Source organism: Rattus norvegicus, chromosome 6, assembly GCF_021556685.1.
Source record: "Rattus norvegicus strain SHRSP/BbbUtx chromosome 6, alternate assembly SHRSP_T2T, whole genome shotgun sequence".
In the NCBI taxonomy this organism is placed as follows: Eukaryota; Metazoa; Chordata; class Mammalia; order Rodentia; family Muridae; genus Rattus; species Rattus norvegicus.
Genome location: NC_141539.1, coordinates 104,285,476 through 104,295,589, shown reverse-complemented (window position 1 = coordinate 104,295,589; position 10,114 = coordinate 104,285,476). Strand labels below are relative to the sequence as shown.

Genomic DNA, 10,114 nt, shown 5'->3' with positions numbered 1-10,114 from the left:
TCCGCCCTGTGACGTAAGCATCTCTCGGACACACCCCCAACCAGCCCCGGTGCACCTTCTCGGAGGACCACTGCTCTCTTTAGCCTGGGACACGCCCGCTGTTGAGTCACCAGTGGACGTGTCCTCTCTTTCCCTGGACACGCCTCAGATGCCTAAGCCAAGAGGGCGAATACCATAAAGCCGCTGATCAGAGTGGCACCTGTGTGCTTTCCTGGGAAGCAGCGGTCCTTGCCAGGTTGGAGACCTCAGTGGAACTTGGGAACTTGACACATGTACCCGCCCCAGGCGCTAGCTATTTCGACTGAAGAGTAGGCTCTGGCCATGGTCTGGCCGCACCCGGGGTCCTCTGCTAACCCACACCAAGCCAGCATCCATCTGCAGCTTTCTATCTCAAAGCTTAACATCCTAGAAACATTACAGTCGAGACTCAGTATCCTCTGAGTCTGACTTTTTAAAGACTCATCTACCTTGGATCTTTGGGGGAAGATAGAATTTACCAAGCGATTACTTTCTAGGTGTTTTTAATTTTTTAAACAAAATTTTATTTTTTTTCAGATTTTTTTAATGTGTGTGAGTGTTTTGCCTCTATATATGTTTGTGCGCCACATGCATTCATGGTGCCCAGGGAAGTCAGAAGTGGATATAGGATTTACTGGAACTGGAGTTACTACAGACCTTTGTGAACCATCATGTGAGTGCTTGGAATTGAACCCAAGCCCTTTGCAAAAATACGTGCTCTTAATTGTTGAGCTACCTCTCCAGCCCATCTTCAATTCTTTGCGTGAACAATGAGAGGCCTGGTTATTAAAGGCCAAATATGTCAAAAAAACATTTTGGCCATTCTAAATTAAAAGGAGGCTTAAACAAGTCCAAAAATATCAAGGAGCTACTCATGGCTTAATAGTAAATAATGGTTGATGGTTCTGATGGCGCTGCAGTTCTGGACACACGGAGGACCTGAGTTTTTGCAGAGTTTTATTCACAGCCAGTAACCCCAGCTTCTGGATAATCAGATGCTTCTTGCCTCCACAGACACTGCAAGCTAGGGGAGATAGAAGGATTTGAATTCTTTGTTGTAAGCACAAGTTTACAGTATGATTAAATGGACATATTGAATGTTTCATACAGTTAGAGTGTCTAACACTGTATTCTTAACCGTGACACTGGGGTATGCAAATATCTAGACCTTGTTCCTTCCCAGATCCATTTTTATGTAAACACCTGATACCAATCTATGTGCTTATTTCTAAAGTAGTTCAGCAGTCTCCATAGCAACACTAACTCCAAGTTTAAAGGCCTTTATTCTTAGGGGATACCCAGCACACTTGTCTCCCCCTGCTGGTTTAATAAAGAAATCTTGTGCTCTTAGCAAAAGCAGCCAGTTATTACTAGACTGTCACGCCTGGCAAGGTTGTGGTTCTTTAAATGGCTTTGCATTTTTTTTATTACTGAGGTAAAACAGCATGACCAAACAACTTAGGAAAGTAAAGGTTTATTTCAGCTGATAGTTCCACAGGACAATCCATCACTGAAAGAAATCAGGGCAAGAACCTGCAGGCAGAAACTGAAGCAGAGGCCACAAAGGACTGCCACTGGCAAGCTTGCTCAGCTTTCTTATACAGCTCAGACTAGCCTTGAACTCACAGCAATGTGTGTGCCTCTGCCTCTCCAGTGCTAGAGATTAAGGTGTGTGCCACCACACCTGGCCTGCTATAAGTATACAAATCAAATGTTTACTGATGACATATAAAAAATTTATGTTAAAAATAATTATTTGGCATGCATGTAATTTTACCATTTATTAAAAATTGTGGAGAGCTTTTGGGGCTGCTTCTAGGAATTTGGCAAGAATTTGACATTGGGCCTGGACATCGAAGTAGGCTCAAGGTAAATACAACTGAGAAATGTATTATATTCCTTGTATCTTGGTCATCCTGATAAACCCCGAAACATAGTAACCACAGGATTTTGTTTATTGCCTTGTTTGGTTACTTTGATTGTTGTCTTGTTTGTTCCTTGACTACTTTGTTTACACCTTAGGATTGACTATATTCTTTGGATGTACCTAGAATAATATAAAAGCAGGTTGGAAAAAAATAAACCGGCCTCAGCTTCAGAACTGGCTGGGGTCATGTTACAGTGTTGTCTTAATTGTCTTTTCTTTTCTTTTTTTTTTAAGAGATGATAATAATTTATTAGTACAATAGTAATAAAATTATCAGGTGTCATATATCTCAAAGATAGTACAGCTCAAGAATCACAAGAAAAACAATGAATATATTTAAGTTAGGTCCAATTTAGAGTCACAGAAAACAAATATTTTGTAATTTGAATGTATTTTAGTATCTTCAATAATCTGCAAAATCCTTTAATTGAGGGTACTAAAAAAAACAGAAAATTTAAAAAGAAGGCTGCTGACTAAGACTTTTTTTTTTAAATTTAGAGAATACTTTATTAGTTTTTGTAATCAAACCCATGTAGATAAGACCTTACATATTTAATACAGTGTGTTACCCCTGTACAAATGGAAAAAACTTAAGTTCAACATTTCTAGACCATTATGGCTGTTAATTTCTGTACAGTCCAACTCAACACAGTAAACGGGGATACTTTTTTCCAAAGTTGACAGCACAGCTAAAGTTTCAAAAAATTCAAATTATATATCTGTATATATATATTTATATTTATATAAAAAGACCAATAATAGCAGTGTGTTATGCATCAACAGCAGCAACAGCTTTTCCAGGTTCTGCAGTCATCTGAACAAAACTGTAGAGACATCCAGCACACTCCATTAAAAAAAAAAAAAGTAAAAAAACAAAACCCGAGAAAACAGCACAGTTCTGTTACTCTTGTGGTACCTGGCACCATTTTTTTTTTAAATTAGCTTCTCAATCATCATCTGGAAAGAAAACATTCTGAGCAACATCATTAAAAACAGCTCTGATAAAGCACGGTCACTACTACGTATCATAAAGCAGGTACAAGCTATTTTACATCCACAGAGGTATGATACAGTACTGTCCTACATCTATAATACTAGAGGATACAATTTAAAAGGCATTATTTGAGACTTGATTCTACTTTTCCAGCAGAGGGCCCAAAGGATGGTGTGACACAGCTTTGTAAAGAAACATACTCTAGACAGGATTTCCTTTCACTAGTGGCACAGTTCTAAGGATTCATTCTCTCCATGAATGTCAGCTAAAACTGTTATTAAAAAAATGAAATATCCCTAGAACAAAACCGTATAACCACCGGATTCACATGAAGATGACCTAGTGGAGACAAGCTGGACCTCACCTTACCAACAAGCTATCAAATCTGTTATGTTTAAACAGTGAGACCTCCAAGGAAGGAGATGCCAAGTACTGCTTCAAAGCTTCGGACCACAATCAAACACAGCATCCTTTTCAACAGAAGCAGAAGCTCATCTGAATATGCTCAAGGATGCTGACATCAACATTTAATCATCTCCTCACTCATCCAGGAAGAAGGGGAGATCAGTTACTACTGTACTTTATTGTGTTCAACCAAATCACCATGTTACAAAAATAGCAAGCTGCCATAATAAAAAATAAGGCTCCTCTATCCAGCACCAGATAGCATCATTTTACTTTCAAGCCTAGAAATTGCACACTTGTATATAAACCAACCGAAGATGAGGATTGAGAGTTCATCTTGGTGGATTTTTCCTTTGATGAATATGAAGTGTCCTTCCTTATCTTTTTTGATGACTTTTAATTGAAAATTGATTTTATTTGATATTAGAATGGCTACTCCAGCTTGCTTCTTCTGACCATTTGCTTGGAAAGTTGTTTTCCAGCCTTTCACTCTGAGGTAGTGTCTGTCTTTGTCTCTGAGGTGTGTTTCCTGTAGGCAGCAGAATGCAGGGTCCTCATTGCGTATCCAGTTTGTTAATCTATGTCTTTTTATTGGGGAGTTGAGGCCATTGATGTTGAGAGATATTAAGGAATAGTGATTATTGCTTCCTGTTATATTCATATTTGGATGTGAGGCTATGTTTGTGTGCTTTTCTTCTCTTTGTTTTGTTGCCAAGATGATTAGTTTCTTGCTTCTTCTAGGGTATAGCTTGCCTCCTTATGTTGGGCTTTACCCTTTATTATCCTTTGTAGTGCTGGATTTGTAGAAAGATATTGTGTAAATTTGGTTTTGTCATGGAATATCTTGGTTTCTCCATCTATGTTAATTGAGAGTTTTGCAGGATACAGTAACCTGGGCTGGCATTTGTGTTCTCTTAGGGTCTGTATGACATCTGTCCAGGATCTTCTGGCCTTCATAGTTTCTGGCGAGAAGTCTGGTGTGATTCTGATAGGTCTGCCTTTATATGTTACTTGACCTTTTTCCCTTACTGCTTTTAATATTCTTTCTTTATTTTGTGCGTTTGGTGTTTTGACAATTATGTGACGGGAGGTGTTTCTTTTCTGGTCCAATCTATTTGGAGTTCTGTAGGCTTCTTGTATGCCTATGGGTATCTCTTTTTTTAGGTTAGGGAAGTTTTCTTCTATGATTTTGTTGAAGATATTTACTGGTCCTTTGAGCTGGGAGTCTTCACTCTCTTCTATACCTATTATCCTTAGGTTTGATCTTCTCATTGAGTCCTGGATTTCCTGTATGTTTTGGACCTGTAGCTTTTTCTGCTTTACATTATCTTTGACAGTTGAGTCAATGATTTCTATGGAATCTTCTGCTCCCGAGATTCTCTCTTCCATCTCTTGTATTCTGCTGGTGAAGCTTGTATCTACAACTCCTTGTCTTTTCTTTTGATTTTCTACGTCCAGGGTTGTTTCCATGTGTTCTTTCTTGATTGCTTCTATTTCCATTTTTAATTCCTTCAACTGTTTGATTGTGCTTTCCTGGAATTCTTTCAGGGATCTTTGCGACTCCTCTCTGTAGGCTTCTACTTGTTCTCTAAGGGAGTTCTTTAGTCTTTCTTGAAGTCCTCCAGCATCATGATCAAATATGATTTTGAAACTAGATCTTGCTTTTCTGGTGTGTTTGGATATTCCGTGTTTGCTTTGGTGGGAGAATTGGGCTCCGATGATGCCATGTAGTCTTGGTTTCTGTTGCTTGGGTTCCTGCGCTTGCCTCTCGCCATCAGATTATCTCTAGTGTTACTTTGTTCTGCTATTTCTGACCGTGGCTAGACTGTCCTATAAGCCTGTGTGTCAGGAATGCTGTAGACCTGTTTTCCTGTTTTCTTTCAGCCAGTTATGGGGACAGAGTGTTCTGCTTTCGGGTGTGTAGTTTTTCCTCTCTACAGGTCTTCAGCTGTTCCTGTAGGCCTGTGTCTTGAGTTCACCAGGCAGGTTTCTTGCAGGGGAAAAGTTGGTCCTACCTGTGGTTCCAAGGCTCAAGTTTGCTCGTGGGGTACTGCCTAAGTCCTCTCCATGGCGGCAGCAACCGGGAAGATCTGCGCCGCTCTTTCCAGGAGCCTCTGTGCACCAGGGTTCCAGATGACGTTTGGTGTTTTCCTCTGGCGTCTGGATGTGCACAGAGTGCAGTCTCTTCTGGTTTCCCAGGCGTGTCTGCCTCTCTGAAGGTTTAGCTCTCCCTCCCACGGGATTTGGGTGCAGAGAACTGTTTATCCGGTCTGTTTCCTTCAGGTTCCGGCGGTGTCTTAGGCGCAGGGGTCCTGCCGCTCCTGGGCCCTCCCCTATGGGAACCCAGAGGTCTTATACAGTTGCCTCTTGGGCCAGGGATGTGGGCAGGGGTGGGCAGTGTTGGTGGTCTCCTCCGCTCTGCAGCCTCAGGAGTGCCCACCTGATCAGGCGGTGAGGTCTCTCTCCTACGGGGTTTGGGAGCAGAGAGCTGCTGCGGGCCGGGATCCGCGGGTGCGTCTGTCTTTTCTTTTCAATCCTTGCTCCCTCCCTGGAGAGCCCATTGACTGACTGAGCTGACTTGGTCAGAAAAATTAAAGTAAATTTGCACATTAATTGGATTGATTAATTTTATATAAAGAATTAAATCTTAGCTGCATATTTGATACTGCCTGTGAAGAACATTGTATTGCTTTTTGTAAACTTGACCCAAACTAGAGAGATCTAGGAATAAAAAATCCTCAGTAGAGGAATTGGTTCCATCAGATCAGCCTGTGGGCATGTCTATAGTGCTTTCTCTTGATTATGGATTGGTGTGGGAGGGCCCAGCCCACTGTGGGTGGTACTACTCCTAGGCAGGTGGTCCTGGGTTGTATGAGAAAGCAACTGTGGGACTAAGGAGATAACTAATTGATTAAGAGCACTGTGGCGGGCTGGAGAGATGGCTCAGTGGTTAAGAGCACCGACTGCTCTTCCTGAGGTCCTGAGTTCAAATCCCAGCAACCACATGGTGGCTCACAACCATCTATAACGGGATCTGATGCCTTCTTCTGGTGTGTCTGAAGACAGCTACAGTGTACTCATATATAATAAATAAATAAAATATTTTTAAAAAAAAAAGAGCACTGTGGCTCTTGCAAGGACCTGAGTTTAATTCCTAGCACCAATATAGTGGCTCATAATTATCTGTAACTCCAGTTCCAGAGTATTCAACATTTCTTCTAATCTTCTCTGGTACCAGGGATACACATGGTACAAATACTTATAGCCAAGCAAAACAACCATACACATAAAATAATAAAATAATTATGTCTAAAAAGAAAGAATGATAGCTAAGCAAGCCATTTACAGCAAGAAAACAAGCAGCTTCCTCCATGGTCCCTGGTTGACTCCCCTCAGTGATGGACCCCTTCTTCCCCACTAGTTGCTGGGCTGGCTAGTTTTTTGTCAACTTGACACAAGGTAGAGTTATCTGAAAGGAGGGAGCCTCAATTGAGAAAATGTCTTCATAAGATTGGGATATAGGCAAGCTTGTAGGGAATTTTCTTAGTGATTGATGGGGCAGGGCCACCCCCGAGCTGGTGGCCTGAGTTCTATAAGAGAGCAGACTGAGTGAGCATTAAAAAGCTAGCCAGTAGGCAGCACCCCTCCATGGCCTCTGCCTCAGCTCCTTCCTCCAGGCTCCTGTCCTGATGAGCTCCTTTGATGTTCCTTTGATACGTTCTTTTGATGATGACCATGTTTTGGTCATCTGTTTTCCTTACAGCAACAGAACCCCCATGAAGACGCTTCTGGTTAGTGTCTTATCACAGCACCAGAGAATCGAAGTAGGACGGAAATCCTCAGCATTTTTCAGGGTTGATGCTTTGATTTTATGACTGCCAATGCCGAGAACACCACTTCATATAAATATGTAGTACAAAACACCAAACGTATGGTTAGGGCCATTTCAGTAGCTGTTGGGATTTCTGTCCTAATCCCTAGGCAAAACTCATTGAAAAAACATTTTTTTGAGAAACTTAAGCCAGAAACTCAACAAATTTTTAAAGTCAAACATTCTAACACAATGCATTCTAAAGATATAGAAATCACATAGTCTCCATGGATTAGCTTTGGAAAGAGGAATTCTGGATTCTCAGAAAGGAAAGGGGCTATAGGAGATGAGGGGGTAGAAGAGACTGTGATCCGAGGTCCTTCTGATGTCCTTTTACCTCAAAGTACTCAGCATGCCAAGGTCCTACGACAGGGGGTTTGTGTTCTGTGTTCCACATAGTTATCTCTTTAAACTCAAAAATATTATTTCTACATGTCTGAAATATTTTGTCTTATCTTCTAAAGGACAAAATTATAGCAATTTAGAGGGGATTTCGTTTGGTTGGTTAGTTTTGGTTTTATTTTCTTATTTTGACACAGCTGTGTTGCTTAAGCTAGCCCATAACCCCCATATGTAACCTAGGCTGGTCTTGAACCTGCTACCTTCTCACCTCAGCCTTCCCAGTGCTGAGATTACTCTTATTCTTGGCTTGCTTGTTTATTTATGTATTTATTTTTGTAGTCATAACCTTACACATACTAAGGAAACACCCTTTCTCTCTTCTCTTCCTCCTCCTCTTCTTCTTTCTGAGACAGTGTCTCTCTATGCAGGTCTGGCTGGTCACTATGTAGACATAGCTTGCCTTGAACTCACCTGCTTCGGCCTCCCAAGTTCTGGAATTAAAGTCATACACCAATATGCCTGGTTTTTTCTTTTAAATATATTTTTGGGGGCCCAAGAGGGCATTCAAAATGCAAACTTTAATAACAGCAGGTCAAATAAGGACTCCTCAAGAGTAAGCACAGCACAGCTGGTATTGGAGGCCTCAGAGGCTCCTGCTTCCTCTCCTCTGAGACCAGGAGGCAGAAAGCAATGAGCCCTGTTGAGGAGGAGTGGTGCCCAGCTCCATCTAAGTCCACCTGTCTGAGGCCCTAAGCTCCACGAAGCAGCAGTGTGTGGAGCACAGTGGCCCCCTGCCAGGCCCAGTAGGTCCTACGAGGAGTGTGGCAGGCTAGCTGGCCAATATCCACCATCAGATTCTGAAGCTTTCCTCCCGGCCATCAATGTGGCAGAGCCGTAGGTAGACATCTGTGCCAATGCCCTGCAGGGACTGCAGGTGCAGGGAGCCAACGAGATACTCCGCATAGGCAACCGGAAGCCAAAGCCATGCATAGGTCCACTGTGCATATCCAGGTGGCCGAAGAGGGGGCCGATTTGGGGGTCCTGGGTGCTGGCCTCAGATGTGGTGAAGTGGTGGTCCATGACTCGATCCAGGTCATTATGAGCGATTCCTCCACCCTGGTCTGAGATCCTGATGATGAGATCCACAACATTACTGGCGATGGTGATGACCACATCAGGAACATTGTAGGGCGTGTCTAGGTGACTCCCCATTGTGGCTCTCATGGCGTTCTTGAGCAGCTCAGGCAGGATATAGTCCAGCCGCATAGGAATGAAGGGGAAACCGGCAGCCACATGCCCATTGATGCGGACTCGAGGGGCATTGCCATACTTGTGCTCACACAGGCATCTGGCAAAATCCACCCACTTCTCAATAATCTTCTTGGGTGACAGACGAGTGCAGATGATGCCAACAAAATCAGGCTTGTCTTCATGTAGCGCCAAGTGGTGAGTAGCCAGCATTCGGATCCCAAGTCTGGACTTTAGTGTTTTATCCAGCAAGTACCAGACTAGCTTTTCATCCTCTATGTGTTTCCGGCTCTCACGAAGACCCTCAGCTAACAGGGTCACCACATCCTTGTGGTCATCTAGCAGCTGTCGCACCAGCTGGCAATACTGGGCCTAGTCTGCCTGGTCCTTGATCGGAGGGAAGTCTGTCAGCTTCTGGAAGACCCGGACGTAAAGCTCGTGCACATGCAATATGGTAGGGTTGCAACCAATGATGAAAGGAAGACTACGGAAGGCCTTGATGCGGTGAGCGATCCTCACCGATAACTCTTGCTGCAAGTAGCAGCCACTTTTCAGAAGGTGGCTGCCATCCTGTGAGTGACCAGAATAGAGCATCATGGTGGGAGTGAGGCGGACTGAGGGCTTCTCTGCTACCACATCAATAGCTGACTGGTTGTAAAAGGAGGTAACAGTCTTGGAGCGTTCCCTGGCCAGCTCTACATGGTGTGTATCAGTGGCTGATGTTGAGCGAACCCGGAATGACAGTGAGGACCCTAAGAGGGGGCCAAAGTTAAGACCCGCTCCGAGGGCCGCTGCCCAGCACTGAAGTCAGTATCATTGTCCTGCTTCTTTGTTGAACTAGGGTGATACTATGGGACTAAGGGCTCGACAGGCAACGGTGACCCCAAAGCAGGAGTAGAGAGTGAGTGGACAGGGTTTTCTCCAGATTTCAGGGATGTGGTTCCCTCGAGGATGCTGACATGCTCGGCGCCGCCACAGCAGCTTCCATCGCGAGGTCAGACGCTGGGCCGGGTCCGAGTGGAACCGCGGGAGCAGTCGACCCGCCTGGCTGGCCAAGCCCGCCTTCTTTTTTTCTTATTTTTAAAGTGTGTGTGTGTGTGTGTGTGTGTGTGTGTGTGTGTGTGTGTGTGTGTACGTACATGTGTTCCTATGGAGTTCAGAGTAGGATGTTGGATCTTCTGGAGCTAGAATTACAGGTGGGTGCTGGGAACTGATTTCAATTCCTCTGCAAAAACACTCTGTGTCAGTTCCTCTGCAAAAACACTACATGCTCTGGGCCATTGAGCCATCTCTCCCATCCCCCTTCCTT

General features: G+C 43.6%; 1 pseudogene; it reads right to left on the bottom strand.

Annotated features, from left to right (window-relative positions):
- Nucleotides 1-8,407: 8,407 nt before the first annotated feature.
- On the bottom strand, nt 8,408-9,699 carry Bckdk-ps1 (branched chain ketoacid dehydrogenase kinase, pseudogene 1; annotated as a pseudogene).
- Between the last annotated feature and the right edge of the window lie 415 nt (nt 9,700-10,114).